This window comes from Anser anser (genome assembly GCF_964211835.1).
Source record: "Anser anser genome assembly, chromosome: 15".
In the NCBI taxonomy this organism is placed as follows: domain Eukaryota; kingdom Metazoa; phylum Chordata; class Aves; order Anseriformes; family Anatidae; genus Anser; species Anser anser.
The window spans coordinates 17,584,573-17,604,206 of record NC_139736.1 but is presented as its reverse complement, the minus strand read 5'-3'; the positions used below and the strand labels follow the sequence as shown (position 1 = coordinate 17,604,206).

At 41.2% G+C, this 19,634-nt stretch overlaps 1 protein-coding gene across 1 annotated transcript in view; it reads left to right on the top strand.

Annotated features, from left to right (window-relative positions):
• LITAF (lipopolysaccharide induced TNF factor) overlaps positions 1-19,634 on the top strand; it is an 85,874-nt gene that overhangs the window by 39,221 nt on the left and 27,019 nt on the right. The gene's annotated exons all lie outside the window — the stretch shown is intronic.

The following is a 19,634-nucleotide window of genomic DNA, read 5'->3' as shown; positions in this document are numbered from 1 at the left end:
TTTTTTTAATCCATGGATCTTTTGTCTGAAGGAGCCCATAACGGGCTGTCCTCAGCCCACAGGGACGGCAGCATCTCTCCTGGCCTCTGCTGAGCCCCTGCCCCCCGAGGGACCCCATGTTTGTGTCCCCTGTTACCCGCCCATGGCTCATGGCTCCAGCCTTCACATCCATATGGGTGGTTTGAACAGGCCTGGCCTAACACTACATCTAACAAAAGCGGACTTTTTTTTTTTTTAATGCACACAATAATGGATGACAATATTTATACTCTGTGCATGGTTTGCAGGTGACTGCTGTTTCACATAGCCACATTGAACATAACTAAATGAGAGCAGCCTGCGTCTTGCATTCTTTCAGAGGAATGTATGTGCTCTCTCCAGCTCTTGCTAGCAATTTATAAATGGTCTTGGTAGCAGAATTGTAACTAGAAAGTTTTAATAACCATAGACCATGCTAATATTACTACTTGGGAGTTATTACACAGCCATACTGAAAGCTCAATCTGTCTAGCTGAATTTGTAACACTGTTTTTGAATCAGTCTGAATATCTGCTGCTCATGTTTACATAGGCCATTTTATTTGTATTCACCTGAATCCCAAATGTTCCAAGATCATCTAACAACAGGAACAGTAGGCAAAAGTATTTATTTCCATAAATCTGTTGGATGACAACAGATTGTCAGGGACAAAGAGAAAACTGCTCACTTTTGCTTGCCTGTGTTTGCTGACTCTCTCTTCTGACCCGATACTATTTCCCTGAAGCTTTCCCAGAGCAAGTAGCTTGTTTGTGCAGTCTATTAATATTATCATAATTTGAAGTGGAATCTTATGCTCTGACTCATTCTTGGAGGATTTTCTTAGAGGAGTCAAACATCCTTCTTCTGCTCTTCTTTTTTTTTTTTTTTAATAACCATACAGTTCTGGATCGAGAGTTTGACTAGTTGCAATGTACTATAAATACATATAAATACATTTGTTTTAAGATCTCTACAATGTAGTTACATTAGGTATGTATGGTTTGGTAACAGCCTTCCAGGCATTTTGTGAAGTTAGAGGTGGGACTTCCATGAAAAATATGTCTGTGGCTTTCAGAAGTTTGTTACTCAAAAACACCTAAGCCTTTGCTGTTTTTCAGATAAGATTTCTTGTTTTTCTTTTTTTTTTTCTGCCTCGTTCAAATTAAATTGTACAGTAGTAACAATGTGTGAATTCTATTTTCAGTTACTTCATCCTTAGAAATTGCTTAGTTGCTTTTATTTGTTTTTAGAGGAATTCACTTTCAGACAGTCTCAGGCTTCAGTAATATCATTCTGAATATTGTAAGCACTGAAAAAGGAATTTAGAAGGTGAGTTCATGTGAAAGTGTTAAAAATAATGATTATTTCTACCTTGGACGGTTACATTAATTTATGTTGAAATGCTTCTGATATTTTCAGTGGTCTGTGAAACACTGTGAAAATATTAAACAAGGTAAGGCAAAAGTTGGATGAAGCTCTTTAGACACAGTTTATGCATTAACTGACTGTTTTGAAATACTTTGAAATGAATAGGAAGAGATATGTCCTCATAAATGTCAAACAAGGAAGGTCTTTAATTTAATTTAGTCCTATTGCTAGATTAAGAGAAATATTAAGAGGAAGCAAGAGGTGGATCTGACAGTGACTGAGACCTCTAAACTGCGATAGTCTTTTATATAACAATTCATGTAAACTAAGATCAGCTGTGAATGTTTACACCTGCATTTAGAAAAAGATCACCATGCATGAGGAAAGTAAAGAACAGACCATATGGAAAAGTAGCTAAAGATGCACATGAAGAACTGAGCATTATTTTATATATAATGCATAATTTTATATATGATGCTCATTCATAAAAGCTCAATTATTTCTTCAATAGCCACCCACTACAGGTAAATTTGGCAAAGGAACAATCACTGATTAGTAAATAAAATATAAAATAAACAGTCTGAATTTTTTAGCAAATGAACTAAAATCGTTTTATATCCACCTTGGTGTATTGGCTTCAAAATCTTTATGCAGCACTGCAGGAAGCAGCCTTACAGTTTCGGTTAGTCTTCTGGATCTTCCTGGGATGCTTAGCAACAGAGCAGCACGTGTCAGGGTTAGCAAATATTTTCTGTCTCAACAAGTATTGGATGGAAATCAGGTTGTAAGCTAAAGTGGCTCTCAAAGGTGGCACTCCTCAGACAAAACCAGATCTGATGTTCTGCCGGTGTTAGATTAATGAGATTACTGTTATGAAATGAATGCCACCAGAATACCAATCAGATTTGCTTTCTAGTTTGATTTTACCTCAGCCCTCACTTATACCTGAATAAACATTGTCTAAATGTGATTACTGAAGGTCTGCAATTCCTGTGGGGTTGGTCTGTTCTCCCATGTGCCTGGGTGACAGGACGAGGGGGAATGGGCTAAAGTTGCACCAGGGGAGGTTTAGGTTGGATGTTAGGAAGAACTTCTTTACTGAAAGGGTTGTTAGGCATTGGAATGGGCTGCCCAGGGAAGTGGTTGAGTCACCATCCCTGGAGGTCTTTAAAAGACGTTTAGATGTAGAGCTTAGTGATATGGTTTAGTGGAGGACTTGTTAGTATTAGGTCAGAGGTTGGACTAGATGATCTTGGAGGTCTCTTCCAACCCGGATGATTCTGTGATTCTGTGGTACGGCACTGATATCCTTGGCTCCAGCAGCAGAGAGAAAGTGGTTCGATTCAATTGCCGGTCTTGCTCATTAACACTAGATCCACGTGCAGTTGTGGATTTTGCAAGAAGTGGAGTTAATTGGTGTCTCTCACATTCTCAGTAAGGAACAATAGGTGCTGAACAAATTGGTTGCATTTCCACAGCCCAGGTGCTGTGGGTGTCACTCCTTGATCCTGACCAGAAGTGTTCTGGAAACTCTGGGAGTTGAAAATACTCCTGTTTAAAAATGTCTAATTGTTTGTGTACAAATTTCCAGAGTTCCACATTAAAAGAAAGCCTCTTGTTTTATACTTTGGTGGTAATTTTGAGATAATCCCTAAAAATGTTACTTTCCACATTCTTCTGCTGTACCGCTGTGCCATTTTCAGATGCTGATCCTCATTAAATCCTGATCAACCCTCATCTTGCCAAATAATTACTGATAGCATGCTGCCTAATGGCAGCATATTAGCAGTGAATGGAGCATGACAACACGTCTTCACTCCCACTGTTGCTTCGTCTTTTGCGCTCAAAAGGATAGGTAGGACTCCTGCATATCCTAAGTATTCCTACATACTGGTGTCCGTTATCTGACACGAAAGCAGGTATCTCAGGCTACCGCCAGAGCAGTGCTTGCTGTGTGCTGGTGGTGTGCTAGGCAAGGGCTTTCAGCCAGGTAGCAGGGCTCAGGCCTTGCTGCAAGCTGATGGCACACCTGGGAGCAAGTCCTTCACTGTTACACCCTGGCTGGGAAGAGGCATCAGAGGAAAACAGTTCCTGACCCAAGAGAAGAGGAGGAGAGATTCACAGACCTATTTGTGTTACTTCAGGCAGCACTCACTTGCTGTTGTAACACGTCCCCTCCACTATGCTGTATCAGAAAAACCACTGGCACACTGTGGTCATCTCACGTGCACAGATCAGAGTTGTGATTTCCCTGAATAAAGCTGTGACTAATGCTAAAAGTCACAAGGATTCCTGTGATTGGTTTTGGCTCGAATATCTTGACAGAAGGAAAGCAAATTAATAATAGTAGCATTTAGCACTGGAGATCCATGTTATTTAAGGTACTTTTTGACTCAGTATTGGACTTGTTGACTAGTAGATTCTGTATTTATCTTTAAAATATGATACAAACATGTTACATCTTTTGGTACATAAATTAGCATTTGTTTTATTATATAAGAATTCACATGCTGTCAGTGTAAATGGATGTAGTATGGCCACTGTATCCAAACTCCTATTTGCAGTATGAGTGCTCCTAGACTCAATCAAATGTCATTTCTCTGTTAAACAGACAATGGAAATTAAGTAGCTGTAGTGGAAACTGTGAGTCCTCAACACTTACACATTGGCAGAGACTGTTTTGCTGCTTTAACTACAGACCCGAGCACGTTTGTGGGCACATAATGTTAGAACTTCTGTGCTTTATTATTTGTTTTTAAACAAAGCAACTTCTTTCACTCGTAACTCTAGAGCTGGCAGACTTTGCACTGTAGAGTGAGCCCCAGGGTCTGGCCTGAGTTAAGTGTGTACCTGCGATGTCAGGCCTTGAGACCCCTGCCACCAGTAGGCCCCGGCTGTCAGCCAGGCCCTGTATCCTGAGGGCCCACACGTCAGAGCCTAGCAAAGGGAGAAATCTCTCTTATTTCACACCTGGGATCCTCACAGAGGGGCCTAGGACTGGAACTGGGAAAGAACTAACACATATACAGCGTGGGTGGCTGTGACACTGGTGCTCTGGCAGGGAACCCAAGTGGGAAACAGTCAGACCAACTTCCTTGGCCACGTTCTGAATTTTGAGCTCAGCCTTTGGGGTGTGGCCTTTATGGCATGCATAAGGAAATGCAAGCAGCTCTTCTTCAGGCCACGGAGGGCATTAAACTTGCTCTGGAAATGAGGCTTTTGTCATCCCAGTGGAAAGACGCTTTAACCTTCAAAGTAGTCAGTGAATTTAGTGCCATCTGTGTTGTGCTCAAACTGCTGTAGACAAAATAAATGCACAAATCTAAATGGAAAATAAACAGCATCTGGTACAGATGCACTCTGCTGCTGAAATCTCTACAGGCTCTTAAGGGTTTAGTGATCACTGGATGGATACACCAAAATTAGATTTTTATTACAAGAGAAGCATAAGAATGTGTTTATTCTTGTCACTGGGAAAGCAGATCCTGTGTGAGCGGCTGGGGGAAGGACCAGAAGGCAGAAAGGTTGGCCAAGGGCTCGTTAGTCTGCCAGAAATTGTCTTGACAGGCAGGGGAGTGGGGACAGCAGAGCTGGGTGCTCAGCACTTTCTGCCTGAGGGCCGTGTGGTGTAAGAATGGTGGTGCTAAACTATGACTTTCTCTGTTTGGTACTTCCAGCCAGTGGCGTGGTGGGGAGGGATGGAGATCCAAAACCCAGAGAGTTTCCAGAGGCTTTTGTGCTGAGTGAACCTGGTAGGGGTTGGGTTGGCTGAGCTCTTAGCTGCAGTGTACCCCATCTGCTTCCCTGACTGAAACGGAACTGGTGTAAAGCTCAAGGTCTGCGCACGCAGGAAGGCAAGAAGAGAGATTCCTCTTGAACTAAATCTGCCCTGGAAGTGCTTTGCAGCAGTTCAGCTCTGTGAGCTCTTCAGCAGGTGCATGTTTCCCTTTTTCACGTGTGAATACTCAGCGTAGCATGGCCAAATGAGCATGAGAGAAGTGCCTGCAGTGATGGAGATCCACCCCATAATTCCTAGCAGAATGTCAGCCGTGCTTTCTTCTGCCTTCTGTTATCAGTGTGTCACATTACTACTTTGTAAGAAATTGTCATAAACCCAAAGAGGAGTTAATTTTTCTTTATTTCTTTTTCCTTTTAAATTTTCTTAAGCTTTTAGGGTCCTATGTTCAACTTTAACTCTGCAAATGCTGAAGGTACTTGCTGGGCTCTTGTGTGTTCTTAGAAGTGTCAAATGGTCATCTTATTTAACTCTTTCATGGTACAGAAGAGACAACAGATGAAGGAATAGATTCATCTTTTGTGCACAGGCAGATGAAAATACTGGTTTTGCACTGGATCAGTCCAAATCAACTGCTGCCTGCCTACATGCTTCATGACTTCATTGAAAAGGCTTTTGTAATAGCTCCTATAACAACTGTTCAGAATTTCTAGATTTTACAGCATAAATTTCTTGAGCTGAAAGATTACCTCTACATAACTAGTGGCATGGCAGAGGAGCTTATGCAATGTAGACTTTTTTTAAATGCTCCCACTTTTATTGCTCTGTGTGGTCCTGGGATATTTCTCCAGTATTTTGCTGTCTGGTATCAGTTTCTCTACACTACAAGTTAAAATGGAGTTCCTATGCCATCGACTTAAGAGTTTTTTCACGGTATACTTTTAATGAACTTCAACATCAATTAGTTCTATTTCCTCTTCCTTTAACTTTGTTTAAATAAATGGTGATCATTCAAAAATGCAGTAACCTGTTCCCTAGGAACTGCAGGAGCCCTCCCTTAATCCTTCCAGGTTATAATTTGCAGGCACTGCAGGGAGACCTGGGGAACATCATCAGGTCAGGTACCAATGTTACTCTGGACCTACTCTGATGCACTACTTAGGTCTTTGCTGTTTCGGGGATGCTGAAAGAAGGGCAGTGTCTTTACCTCCATCTTTCCAATAGCAACTGGCTATAACTGAATATTTGGCTTGCTTTGCAAGAGAAGGAATCCTAAGTAATTCCATGGCAATGATTTAACTCAAAGGGCAAGAAACTATCAGCTAGTGCTGTGTAAAAGCATCTGTGCTCCACAGACTTTGTTCCTCTCTTCAAGATTGCATTAGCATTCTGTTCTACATTTTTGGTGGGTTTGATTGTGTGAGGGCTTTTCTCCTTCCAACAGGCACTGAAAGTATGTTGTCAGAATAAAATGCAATTAAAAGAGAGAAACAGGAAGCTCTGTCAGCTTCACCTGCACTTAGTAAAAAGCTTCTAAAACTTCTTGCATGGCAAGAAAATAAACAAAACAAACCAAAAAAACACCAACAACCCAGACGTGTAGGATGCTGTATAAGTTTGTTCAACAGCAAAGTACAGGGAGTATGAGTTTGTCAGCAATTTCTTCAAAGTATTTTGAAGAAATTCCATGAGGCACGCTGTCTCTAGCAACATCTTTGTGCTAATACTCAGAATCACAGAATCACAGAATCGTCTAGGTTGGAAGAGACCTCCAAGATCATCTAGTCCAACCTCAGCCCTAACACTAACAAGTCCTACACTAAACCATATCACTAAGCTCTACATCTAGATGTCTTTTAAAGACCTCCAGGGATGGCGATTCAACCACTTCCCTAGCCAGCCTATTCCAGTGCCTAACAACCCTTTCAGTAAAGAAATTCTTCCTAATATCCAACCTAAACCTCCCCTGGTGCAACTTTAGCCCATTCCCCCTCGTCCTGTCACCAGACACGTGGGAGAATAGACAAACCCCCACCTCGCTACAGCCTCCTTTAAGGTACCTATAGAGAGCGATGAGGTCTCCCCTGAGCCTCCTCTTCTCCAGGCTAAACAACCCCAGCTCCCTCAGCTGCTCCTCGTAAGACTTGTTCTCCAGACCCCTCACCAGCTTCGTTGCCCTTCTCTGGACTCTCTCGAGCACCTCCATGTCCTTCTTGTAGCGAGGGGCCCAAAACTGAACACAGTACTCGAGGTGCGGCCTCACCAGAGCCGAGTACAGGGGGACAATCACTTCCCTAGCCCTGCTGGCCACACTGCTTCTTATGCAAGCCAGGATGCTGTTGGCCGCCTTGGCCACCTGAGCACACTGCTGGCTCATATTCAGCTGCCTATCAACCAATACTCCCAGGTCCTTCTCCGCCAGGCAGCTTTCCAACCACTCATCTCCCAGCCTGTAGCGCTGCTTGGGGTTGTTGCCCCCCAGATGCAGGACCCGGCACTTGGCCTTGTTGAACTTCATGCAGTTGACCTCAGCCCATCGGTCCAGCCTATCCAGATCCTCCTGCAGAGCCTTCCTTCCCTCGAGCAGATCGACACACGCACCTAACTTGGTGTCATCTGCAAACTTACTGAGGGTGCACTCGATCCCCTCATCCAGGTCATCGATAAAGATATTAAAGAGGACCGGCCCCAGCACTGAGCCCTGGGGGACTCCACTAGTAACCAGCCTCCAACTGGATTTGGCTCCATTCACCACAATTCTTTGGGCCCGGCTATCCAGCCAGTTTTTAACCCAGCAAAGCGTACGCCAGTCCAAGCCACGAGCAGCCAGTTTCTCGAGGAGAATGTTGTGGGAAACGGTGTCAAAAGCCTTAATGAAATTAAGGTAGACCACATCCACAGCCTTCCCCTCATCCACCAAGCGCGTCACTTGGTCATAGAAGGAGATCAGGTTCGTCAAGCAGGTCCTACCTTTCATAAACCCATGCTGACTGGGCCTGATCGCCTGGTTGCCCTGCAAGTTTCGCATGATGACATTCAAGATAATAAATACTCCTCCCAGTATAGCACCTGGTATGACCTGGGCAGCCATGCAGGAGTTTGTACAGGGATAGTTAGCCAGGAGCTGCAAGACCCCACTTCCTAGCCTCTCTCTCCAATTAAGTACAGATTGGGGGCCTATTTTAGCATACATTGTCACTGAACGAAATTGCTGTGTTAGCATTGATCTCTGTGGAGCAAAACAAGACCCTTACAGTTCCAAGTGCAGCTAGAGCAAGTGGAAAGTGAATAGATTCAGCTGAGGGCGAAATTAATCCCAGTATTTGCAGAGAGGGAAGGAGTGGTACATTTATAATTATTGGGAACAAACAAATGTTTTGAATTAGTCACAGGACATTCAGTATCTTAATAGCAAAATTTGAGGCTCTTACATAAATCTCTAGTTTGTTCAGAAATTGTATGCAAGACAGAAGTAAATAGGCTGAGCTAACAATTCGGCAGAAATCTCAGCATTCTTGCTGATTTCAAAGGATTGGTCATGTGCAATTATATGTTTGTGATAAACCCCTACTGAAGACTGAATTGGAAAAATAAGGTGGAAGATTATTTCATTGTTGGCACAGGATTAATTTTATATCCAAAGCCTGAACATAGATTTTCTGTAAGTGTCACAGGCATCACCGGGGTCAGTAAAGAAGGCATAGAGTTGTTTGGTATTTTGAGCAAACCCTTGGTAGGACTCTGTGCCTAATTTCTGCTTTTCTTGTATATTTTCAAGGACAGATCATAAGAAAGTCTTCTGAATCCAAAGGCACCTTTATTGGAAGAGCTATGTGTTTGGTCTCTTCATTGCAAAATTCTTATGTAATGGGAAAACTCATGCCACAGTTTTGCAGGCACACAAACTCAAAGATTTGAGAAACTATTCCCAATTTGCCTTTTTTTTTGTGAAAAATGGCTTATTTATTTTTATGAATTTGCATGTATTCAAAATTTCTGCAATCTTGAAATAGCTCTATCTCTCTCTCCAACTTCCCAAGCACAACCTCTACATTTAGGCACTAGTCTTTAATTGAGAATCCCGTGGTTGTACTCAAGTGATTTAAATGGTCACGCAGATTGTCACCATGCTGCAGTTGCTTTGAAATTCACTTTCCGTAAGTGTTTTTGCTAGTAAAAGCAGTTCTTGGTCTTGCATGAATATTCAAAGGGTATCCAATCCCACTCTAGCTTGTGACACGGAACTTCAGCTGAACAGTCACAGAATGATTTAAAAATAAATAATTAAGCAATCCATTGTATGATGGAGCACAAAGCAGAAGAACTGAATGTGCAGTTTCCCAGTGTCCAGAACTCCCTTGCTAACAGAAATTAGAAACTCTGTCAGCAGCCAATTGCAAACGTAATTAGCATTAAGTGGAAACCATTTTATTAAACTGAAAACCTGATTAGCCACTGAACTGTACGATGCAGATTTTCCAGCAAGAATTATAACACTGGCACTTACAGAACATTAGGAAAGGAGGAAAATTGCAGCTCATGCACACTGATGGGCACCTCTTGTTTTAGGATCTTCTTGGCTAGGTTTAGCAACAGGTATTGCTTCCTCCCCTCTCTGTAGTAATATTACAAACAGCCGTACATCTACCTTATTGAAGAGTCCATTCACAAAAACCAGTAAGACGAGAGCCCTCGTTCATTTGTAATTTCCAGGGATGTTATTTCTCAACTCTTCTTTCTAGGGCTGTTTTTTATACAGTTGAGGGAGTGCTCTACAAAGCAGAGATTTTACCATAGAAGTGACAGGCCCTAATGTTTTCTGTGATGTTCGGCTGGTTCTCTGTGGAGTTTTGGTAACAGCATGCCAGTCTCTATGTGTGTCTGTGTGGAAACAAAATCCTGTTTACCACTCTATATAGAAAGTAAAGTGCTTCTGCAAATGATAACAAATGAAAGTTGTGTCCCTTTTGATACTCAAGGCTTGTTATCAGCAGTACAATGATGTCGGCTTTGGCATACGCTGAACTTATCTTTTCTTGTAGGGAATTCAGTTTTTGTTTCGTGTCTGGATGAAATAAGTTCATTTTTTCAAGAGGAATGAATGGAGTATTGTACATCGGGTGCAGGGATGTCTAATCCTCACTTGTGAGTCGTTTGTGATTATAACTGCCTCTTTTGTGAGGGAAACAATGTTCCTTTGCCGCTGCCTTCTGAGTTCCCCACTCAGCTCACACAGATCCGCCACTGCTGCATCGTCCCGGCTGCCCCTCTGCTCCCCAGTGTTTTCTATGGGAAAGGAATCTCCTTCCTCATTCAGAAAGCTGGGAATGCAGCTCATTAGGATCTTGGCATCATGAAAGAAGCTTGTCATTTTTCTTCAGATTCCCTCATGGCCCAATAGAAGATATAATTTGTCAGATGAGGAACAAAATTAGTATGATATATGTTTAATCACTTTTTTTTTCTCCCAATTTTAACATGTTTTTTGGAGATATAGTAGAATAGTTTAATGCTCTCACTGAGCTGTTTTTGAAAGTGGTCCTGTTTCTTCTGGAATTATTGCTGTCCTCTTTCTCCATGCCTTCTTTCTGCCAAAGAATCTGAAGGTGCATATAGAAATTAAGTGCAGTGGATATCTCTTCCAAGAAAGTCCAGATCTGCCTTGTAATACTCTTGAGGAAAGACTATGAAAGATAATATTGCTATCACTAAAAAAAGAGGTGTCTGGGAATTGTATATAAGAATTTAAAGCTGAGTTCTTTGATGCTGGTATAAATCTGCAGTAACGCCATTAACACTACCAGACCCTGATTTATGCTGGTATGATCAGGCAGAATTTGTCTCATCATGCCCACATCTATATTTCAGTGGTGGAAGAAGTGTTGAAATCCTGGTGTCTAAATGAAAGATCGTGGAGAGAAAAGAATCCAGACTCAATGTGCTGTGACACTGCGATGTGGGGGCATCAGTCAGCTAAAGAATGAAGTACTCCTTTTAGCCTCTGCTGGATCCAGTACATTCAGTTTGGGAAATAATAAAAAGAAGAGAAAAAATCAGAACCAAATAAGAGTCAAGAAACATGGTAACATCTAACAGCAAGATACAGGAATGAGAACAGGAGGTGGCGGGCTGTGCAGCACTGCTACTGCAGTTTGAAACCTGGAGGCATTTGTGAAGTTGTCACAAGGAAGCCTTTGGTGGCTTTTCTTCTTTAGAAGAAAGAATCCGTGCGGGTTGGAGGTCTAACTCTGCATTTCTGTCTGTCAGAAGCAGAATAGATACCAGGCCTTATCTGTACTCTTCTAGCTATAGATACTCTTTTCTGATCTGCAGGTAGACTAATTTCATACTGGCTATCTCCATTTCTATGTTACTTCATATCAAATTCTCCTGTTTTAATAGGGATTCTTTTTCTGTCAGTTATGTTGTACACAGGTCTTCTTACTTGTGTCATCTGTTCTTACAGGTGCAAATTTCCATTTTCACATTAAATGGATATACTGTGCATCTGTAAGTCAAGTGACACAGCCTCACCAGATGTGTATCAACTAGTGTCAGAAATACAGCAAGATGTTTTAATGAGGAACAATTTTGCCTATTACCAATGACAAGTGTTTACCTTTGTTCAGCTTGTGATATTTTAAAGCACTTAGATTACTACAAGCAGGTATATGGACATCTACAGCAAAAAAAATAAACACATTTTTCAAATGGTCCAAATCACACTGCAATTAATTTTTTGAAAAGAGCCTGCAGCAGCTTTTAATGTTTAACCATGAGTATCTGTAACATCTGTACTGAGACAATCAGTAGTACTGAAATCGGTATCCGTGAAGTGATTTCCCCCAATTTCATTAGACTGAATATGACTCATTTTATTTCCACTTAAACTGCGGTTTAGTCTCTGTAACCTGCTTTTGTGAGCAAGGCCTCAGAATAAGCGTACACCAGGATGCAGCCTAATGCAATTCATCATATCCAGCATCACTTGTTTTCAAATTGCATCTTTTTTTCTAACAGGAGGAAGAGGTGCCAGGTAAGTGCCAAGACACAGCACAAGACCTGTGGTTAAGTCATCTCTACTGTCTGGCAGCAATGGCTCTTGTGGGTGAATGAATGCAAAAGTCATCTGCCCTTTTTGTTCCTTGGCAGACACTTCCACATGTTTCCCAGAAGTTTCTTAGAAGTGAAGCAGATTGTGATCTGAGCTTAAAGCTTGGGTCGGCTCTTCTTAGGGCATTTTACACCTTTTTTTTTTTTTTTTTTTGACAGGCTTCAGGACTTTCCAAACATGCTAGTTTCAGTGACGCAGTAAATTCTTAATCCAAGTGGTAGATAAGAATAGGTTCTTATCTGCTCTAGATAAGAATAGGTTCAGTCCTTTATTAAACTTAACATTTAAGTACAGAGACACTGTTAAAAGCAATCATAAATTACAAAGCCAAGCACTTCCTAGGAATGCTGGGGTTATGCTTGTCTTTCTGCATCTATTTTGTGCGATGCATGAAGCAAGGGATTTGGGAAGAATTATATAATTCATATGTACAAAACAGAATTTAAGAGATCAGATATTTGATATGAATAATTCCAAATTTGTAATTATTTTTCTATGATATGCAGGGATGGAGAATATTTCTTTAAAGGGATAAATAAATTTTTAACTGCCCATAGAACTTCACAGAAATTGAATTGTGAACTTTGAACCTACAAGACTGAATGTGTTAGCCAGTGAGATGCTTTGGCTCATTTCTGTTCCTTCCATGAAGAGCTGGGAAACTCCTTTGTCCCTCCCCCCCCCCCAAATCCGTGGTCCCATACGCTCTATCCAGTTAGATCGGCAGGTCCCTCTCTGAAAGCAGGAAACCATTTTGGCCTTCTGTAAAATATTCAGATTCTGGTATTTCCTGCTACCAAGTTTCTTGCTGAAGTCATGGGAGGAGCTAAAGCGTGTTTTCCTGGGATTTTTTAGTAATTGTGGAGAGAGATGAAAAGAGGAGAAGGGTTTAGTTCATATTTCAGCTAAAATTTGATGGGCTTGAAACAGAATAACAACCAAACAAAAATCTATTCCTTTGTCTAATTGTTGTGTCTCTCCTAATCCAAATTCAAAGGCTACACTGAAGCAGGGAAGCATCAGACATCAGCTCATACTTTTCTAATAGGCAGCCCCTACAGGGAAGACATAACTGTCTTCCCTCCTCACAGTGCTGGCAGGCACCAGAATGGTGCTAGGAGAAGCTTGGGCCAGTGCTGAGTCCCGTGATAACCCACACCAACAGGTGCCTAATGTAATAGGTATGCATCACACACAGCTTTCTCAGCAAGCCTCTTCCAAAACCCCGCTTCGGGGTATTAGCTGGACTGAGCCATCCTCCTAGAGGATTTTCCAGTGTAATTATCTGCACAACAAACCATGTAATTGCAAGTTTGAAGTATTGTTCATAATGTTGCAAGTGGTCCCCGGTGATTTCTTAGCAACTGTTAAGCATTTGGCATTCACACTCTGTGCTTATCTAAGTATCTGTTAAAAGATGTTGTTTCTCAGGCAAGAACTTGTTCTGAATTTATGTGAAAGTCTTGACATGCACTGTCTCATGTGATTACTGGGTCGAAGGAATTCTTTGCTCTTAGGGAACCTCAGTGATTTCTTATGTTTTCTTCAGTTTTCCAAGTTTCATTTTCAGGAAAACAAAAGCGAAGTGGCCATGACTTTTTGGCATTAGTTATGTTGTAGCTATGATGAACAAACATTGTAAGAGAATCAAGATGTATGAGAGGAACTCCGGGGGCAGCGGTCTGCTTTTGTGACTTCCTGCACAACTTGCTTCTCCATTTCTAGCTCAGCTGGGACTATTTTCAAAACAAATGGCAATTGGTCCCTCAAATTAATCTTGTAAAATAATAGGTTTATTTTTAATTAATATGAATAAAAAAGTTCCAAGTTTGTACCAAAGCTGGAATTAAACCCAGGTTTCTAGATTGGCAGAGCTCTCCATTTTCTGGAAAATCCCTCATAGGGTATCTTGGTGTTAACATCTGCTCTCAAAAGGATTAACAATTACGTATTTTTGTAGTACTTCTTGGTTTGTCACATTTAATAAAAGTGTTGTATAAGTGCCATATCGTGTAGAGCCCTTGGCATTCAGTCAAAACTATGGTTTTGGTAGCTGGCTTTTTTCACATTAGAAAAGAGTGTATTATTCATGAAAGAACTGTATGGCGTGGTAGGGGTTTGGAGAAGGGGACGCTACATCTCCCATGAGCAGTAAGACCCCTGTTCATCCCAACTAACTGAGGTGGCAAAGATCAAAGCACGGTTATCCTCGCTGCTTCCAGAGCCGCAGGTAGCGGCCGTGGAAGGGCTGCCTCTGTCCAACCCTGCTTCTCCTGCTCATAGCCCGGGCACTGACAGCAAGGGGCAGTGAAGAACAGATGGAGTAGAGGGAACTGGTGGTGGTGGTGGTGCCCAAGGGCTGCAAAATGCAGCTGTGAGAAGCAAGATTTGCTGCTGCTGCCGCTGCCCCTTGTGCTTAGCAGCAGCAGGATGAGGGAGCAATGCCTCCAGAAGGTGCCACCAGTCATGGAGGGACCTGAGGGTGGCTGTATCAACACTTCACGTGTCTTAAATGCCTGAAATTGGGTGGGCGGATAGAGGCCTAAACCAGTTTCAGCTAATTACCTCATTTGCTAGGGCTTCTGCAGCTAATTGTGCTTAAAAATAACTGACAAAGATGAAGTCTGCAGTCAAGTAACCGCACAAATATCCTGGTGTTCAAGGCTAAGGCCAAGCCCAGCCTCATGGCTATTTCAGTGCATGCTGCATCGTTGCTTTAGGTACACGGGGCAGGTGCTGTGACAGCACTGCAGCCAGTTCTGTGCTGTGGAGGGTAATTTCTCTGCAAAGAGGTTGTAGGGGTTGGTTTTGACCAAACGGGTACTTGAAGCGACTGAGGAGAAGAGGAGACTTGCCGTAAGCGTTAGGTGTTTGTTCGAATGTAAGTGCCAGTACTTTTTACAAGTGCTGGTACTTACACAGAGCTTCATGCAGTGCTGTCGTAACCAAACAATGGGGATAACACCAGAAAGGGTTCAGCCTGCTTTATGAAGCACTCGGGTAATTTCTCTGAATTAAAAAATGCACTCAGTCCATAATGTGGCTTTGTGATTCTGTTGTATGCCAAGCTGCCTGGCTATTTTGAGCAGAACAAAAATGTTTTCAGGCTATAACGGAGAAATGTATAAATAACCTGGAATTCACATAATTCCTGGGAGGCTTAAATTGTTTTCTCTTGTCTGTGGTCTGGGCTGTAGCGCTAGCTTCTGTTTTTGTGTTACAGGCATCACTGAAAAAGCCATGCTATTAATTTCCTACTGTCACCAGGCACATACAGCGCATAGCAGGTTATTTTAGCTCTGTAGGCTTGGGTGCTGGGTTGGGAAACGTAGCTCTTCCTTTTGTCTTCAGATCTTATGTTTGACTGCTTCATGGAGTATCATTATTCACTAGCTCACGTTCAGAAGCTACATATGAAAGCTTTTGTTTTATGATTACGAATCTGCAAAGGGAAAAATATTACCTATATACAGTCAGTCTAGCTATATGGAATGCAATATAGTGTTTGACAGTGGGTTGCTTTCGCACCAGCTGGCTTGAAATTTAATGGACCTACCATGAGGTACTTTGAGGAAGAATCTTTGCGGTTTTTTGTTAAACGTGCAAGAGACTGTGGCTATCTGGAAGTCCTAAGGTTAAAAAGGCCTTTAATGCATAAAGCTTTGTTTTCACTTCACTGAAGGTTTTTGCAAGTTACTTAAAACACTGCTAAGTAATTATGTCCCAACTACAGGCTACCCTGTTCTATGCTTACATGAACTATACAGCTTGGTATGTGTCTTGGTGCTGCTGGTTGCCAGGCATTATCTAGGCAGGTTTGATGGGAAATTACATGTGCTAGACAGAAAATGAGTAAGACTGTTCTCTGCTCTGAATTTTTCTCCCTAGTTCTTCCCGTGATTAAAAGGAAAACATTTTAAAATATTCAACCCTAGTACCTAAAATTATGCAGTCCATTTTTCATAATGACTGGGAGTTTAGAAACTGAAGCAATTCACAGGAGAGTAGTAAGAACTTTTATATTATCTCTTCTTTTCCAGATGAGCTGGACCAGAGTAAATAGTCTGCATGCAGCTCTGAGAAACCAGCTTGTTTCAAGGGATCCTTCCAGCTGCAGGCAATTATGTCATCCACACTAACGAGCTGCCATTCTGTGAGAACTGGGCTGGGTCTGTCGTGGGTGTGGCTGGACATACTCCAGTGCTCTGCTACAGTGGGAGATACAGGGTGAGTGCTATACGGAGCTGGAGGTGAGAGCCTGGAGATGGGCAGTTTATTTACAAAAGAATTATGGTTAGGAAGACTTCTTAGTAACACTGAAAAGGTTACAGGTGTTATGAAACAAACATTTATATCCCATCTTTCAAGGATCTAAGATGATGTTTTTATGCTGCTACTGTTCATGAAAGTACAACTAGATTCCAACAGAAATACTGCTGCTGCTTTTTCTTTCTGTGACTCAGAACGTGTCTCCTGCAGTCGTTTGTCTGAGGGCTTACAACTGGCGTGTAAAGGTTGCCTATACTAAGGTTTGTAATGAAATGCAGCTTCCGCTACTTCTGACAAATGGGCTTCATCCACTTTGTTCATCATAGCCTTGCTTTAGTAAGCATCTGTCTGTGCATGAAGCCTATTTGCATTCCCCTGGAAGCCCAAATAGGGCAGCTTTAACTAACATATCCTGCAGTTCTCAATGAATCATTTGTATTAGAGTTTTCTGTCATGTAGTCTGCCGAAGGAGCAGAATTGCAAGTAAAGCATTGTCAGTTCCAGTCCTGGCAGCCTGGTTATCACCCATCTGGTTTTTACTGTATAACTGAGAATTCAGCAGGTTTTGCTGAAGAAAGAGAATTTTTTGAGTTGCACTGAGATGTTGTAAGTGCTTCAAATAACCACAGCTAAAAGCATCTACTGTGCTTGTACTAAAGCAAAGAAAAGCACTTTTTTCTTTCTTTTCAGGCCAGTGGTTCCCAGAATAACAATGTATGGTTGAACACAGCATCATTTCTATAAGGGGATATTGCAGCTTAAATGTTTAATATGAGGGCACTGTAAACTCCAGCCTCAGCACAGGGCGGTTGCTACCAAATTAAAATAGTCCAGCAACAGCCTGTTAACACAGCAGTGTGCTTATCAATAAGAAAATTCAGCCCCTCCTACTCTAATGCCAAACTGGTCAGTATTTCTTAGAAGAAGGAAAAATCTCTGAATCTATGCAATATTTCACATCTGCATCCATTTGCTACCTATAGGAAGGGGCAAAATAAATGATACCAGACAAATACATGCTTCCTCATTCACACCAGCTGTCTCCTGCTCTGCAAAATCGCTCCCTTCTGACAGACTCATTCCATAAATTCTTGATTGTGGTGGACAGCAGCTTGGTGAGCATCTCACAATCTGCCTCAGTCTCACTAGTCTGAATTTGGCAAATCAGAAAGTCTTTGGAGAAAACTCATGTCTGTTATTAAATCACTTAAATCACTGAAAATGATTACTTTTTTTACACCTGCAATTTTTAAACTGACTCTTAGAGCAATGAAAGTTAATTGTTACCTTTGAATTTTTTAGTATGCTGTTAGGACTATTAAAAACAAAAATTATGGCATGGAGAAGAAGAAGAAAAAAATATGATATCTAGCCTAAAGTGTCTTTTTTTGTCCTCTATTCTTGCCCCATTATATAAAAGCTGACCATCAGAGAGGTGTTCCAGTAACATCTGCAGTTGCACCTTTGTTTTCCTTAATCAGGAAATTTACTATATCCACTGATACAGTATATTCAACCTGTGTTTTTGGCAGAGCAGCACTGGAGAGTTGAGTCTGAAGCCCCTGCAACTTTACCACTTCCAGAGATGCCTGCAATTGAGCTCTATATGTACAAAGTGTTTGGAGATTCTTGATAATCCCCAAGGGGTTTATCTTGTGCAATTTCTGAAATAGTAATTTCAAATATACTGAGTTGTTGTGTTCAGGCTTTCGTTTTGGAAAAAACAATAGTTTGAATGTTATCCATGTTGTAGCAATAAAAAGACCTGGCAGAAGCTGGTACAGGTAGAAACAGATTTCTGATTATACCCTGCTGTACTCAGCCCTTTCTTTGAGGTGGGTACAGGACACAGCGGTAAGGAAACACAATTCCCACAAATTTGGCTTTTCCCACAAAGTTTTGACATCTTTTCCACAATAACTAATTCATTCACATTAAATGGGACCCTTTCCATCACCCCCAAAAGCAATTAACAGTTGAACATGCAATGAAGTCTGACCTAAACCACACTTTATTATTTAGCACCATCTCTGAATACCAGATGGAGCTCTTTCAACCATTTTTGCTTCATAAGCATTTGGGGATGACAACAGATCTTAAAAGAAAAGCCAGAAATAGGCTTGAAAAAGCTGGAATAAATAATTTTGCTTTAAGCCTTGCATCCAGAATCAGTAAGTTGATTCATTATTTTAATAAAAAGATAACCTGTAGTTTCTTAGTAGGCTCGTGGTAGGATAGTGAGAATAAAAATGAAATGCATCTCCAGATGTTTCCCTAACTTATCTATTTTAATTCCAATCTCTTAGGAATTGCTCATATTCATAACTACTATGAAAAATATTGACAAGCTGACATTTAATTAAAAAGTACGCAGCATTGCTGTTATTCCATTGCATGGGGAAATTAAATGCTGATTTCACACTCATTTAACATTGCTCTTCCAGTCTGCTCTTGTAACTGACATTTCTGCCTTTCCTCTGGGTATCCAAAGCCAGAGTCTGAACTCATCAACAATGGCTGAACGTTGAACAGTTTGGACATTCTGGGACAATGTAGGCATATTCCAACTCAGAAATAAATAACAGAGAATGTATTAAAAGTATCAGACACAATTATAGGTCTGTGCATATGGATTTATAAGAGAGAAAATACAGTGCCTGGTTTGCTAGAGCAACTTTTGATCTCATTTTCCAAGTTCTTAGGATAGATGGCATACTGATATTGTTACCAACAGTAACCAGTAACCTCATGGAGCAGTGTAACTTCAGATAAGATGAAATGCTGAAGAGAATTTTGTGTGCACGAGTAGTTGTTTTTTTTTTCTGATTTTTTTTTTTCTCATTGCACACTGTGTTAATCAGTTGTCTGTGGTTGAGATGGAGAGAAGACATTGAATTGATATGTAGTTCCCACTTTGGAGTTGCAATAATTCATGTACATATATGATTCATGCAGATTATATATCATATAAATGTGATATAAGGTTGCTGGGGGATTTGAGGGTGACCTAGGGTTTTGTATCTTTAAGGAACAAATGGTGTTACTTCCATCTCTGCATATGGGTGATTTTAAAATTCATCTTTTTCCTTTCTTATTTGTGATGAATAACACTAATAAATAAGGGACAGT